Genomic DNA, 1978 nt, shown 5'->3' on the forward strand with positions numbered 1-1978 from the left:
GGTATTTCTGTAGCCGGATGCTTAAAATGATATTTGAAGAATAATAAGCTGCCATGCCTTCTCAAATCATCTCTCTGATGGTCCTACTGGGCAGAAACAGAGTCTTATTCCTGGAGCCTCCTTGCATAAAGCTCATGAGATGGGAGGTCCTCAATGATCTGTTATTGTGGTTGGAATAATGAATTCACTATATGGTCGTGGAACCCATAAATATTTAGCCACCATGGGTTTTCTGCCTATTCGGAGTTTAAGGTCACAGATCTCCATGACTGACATAACTAGGTGTAGAATGCGTGGACACCATAATAAGACTGGCAAATGTGTTTACAAAATACCCAGACTCGTTTGATGTTTGGTGAGAACAATGAAGATTGTTGGGGGATATGGGATAAATATGAAGAGCAGAACTATGAATATCATACTATATGCCACAAGCTGATTGCTTATCTTATTTAAATCTCACAACAACTGTATGTGGTAGGTATGATACCCTATTTTATAGCTGTGGAAACGAGGATATGGAGGTTCAGCCACCTAACCTTTCAACATCACGGGGAGAAAGAAGATGCGTTTATTCAGCAGAGAGCCCAGTTTATGATTGGAATGGCGGAGGTAGAAAGGGAGATGAGGATGGAGAAGGAAGACCTCTACATTTATAGCATGGTCCCAAGAGTCTTTTACCAGACTGGTAAACATTTAGCTTGCTGGCTAGGGAAACGGAGAATAATTTTAATTACCCACCTTCGAGCCCCTGGGGATGATGTTGATATAAAAATGAGGATTCTAGGGTGTCCTTATAAATCACCCTATAATCAACCTCACTCGCTTTGTGGCAAGTGGTGGAAGCTTTGCAGTAATATATAGCGCGGATGTGCCAGAGAGTAAATTATACAGAACCCTAGAATCTATCCTCCTTATGATCACCACTCAAAAACATCTAGACACTTCTTTGTTTTGGGGTGATGTGGAAGAAGGAGAAAAGCAGAGACTTTGGGGTCGGACAGACCTCTCTTCAAACCCTGGCTCACCATCTGTGTAGCTGTGTGATTTTTGTCCCTCATCCCTGGCTCTACCTCGAGATACCTATGGAACTTTCACACTTTTAGGGAAATCCTGCTTAAATCGGTCATCCCAAACACCACCTGCTATACTGGAAGCTATCATGGGGAGCTCTTTAGACCTGTATTAGCCAGGATAATGCTAGCTGCTGAAACAAACAGCCCCCAACTCTTAGTGGCTTACAACCATACAGGTTTATTTTCTCCCTGAGACAGTCTGATTGGATGTTTCAGTGGACTGTGCTAGGAGGGGATTCAGGCTTCTTCCACTTTGGAGTCTTCCCTCACATCCTCTGCGTTCAGCTAGCAGATGAACAAAGAGAGAGAGATTGAGAGTATGGCACAAGTCACAAGTGGCAATTTATGGCCATACCTGGTGCTGGCTCAGGTCACTTCCTCTCACATTCCACTGGACCAAACCCCATCACATGACCACAACCTCTGTCAAGGGGAGCTGGGAAAGACAGACTATGTTTGAGCCCAGGAAGAAGTAGAAAAGGTGGACGTGTGGCCTGCCTGTCCCACCTACCTGCAGCAATCACAGGTAGTGTAGGGCAGAGAGTGGAAAGTCATCCAGATGAAGCCCAACAGAACTGTAATGGCAGCTGTCCAGGGATTGGTGCCTGACGGAGAAATCTGGCAATCAGAGTTTTCTTGATCCCTACAGGTTTTAAATGGGGCCAGACCTTATAGGATCTTAGATCAAGTATATCTGATCCTGTCTGGCTGTTTTAAGCTGTGAAACGGGCAGCACCAATGAATGTTAGAAATGGACAACATCGCGACTGGCATTGCTCTGGGCCCCTGTGCTGAATCAACCTGACACACCGTGCCCTCCGCTTTCCTCCTTTGCATTTTGTCCCACATCCTCCTGCTTTCAGACCTCGTGATTCATTTTCCCTACTTTCAGTTCACTTTAC

The sequence above is a fragment of the Eumetopias jubatus genome, unplaced genomic scaffold (assembly GCF_037043125.1).
Source record: "Eumetopias jubatus isolate StellerSeaLion01/CBP00866 unplaced genomic scaffold, mEumJub1_p1.0 scaffold_4, whole genome shotgun sequence".
In the NCBI taxonomy this organism is placed as follows: Eukaryota; Metazoa; Chordata; class Mammalia; order Carnivora; family Otariidae; genus Eumetopias; species Eumetopias jubatus.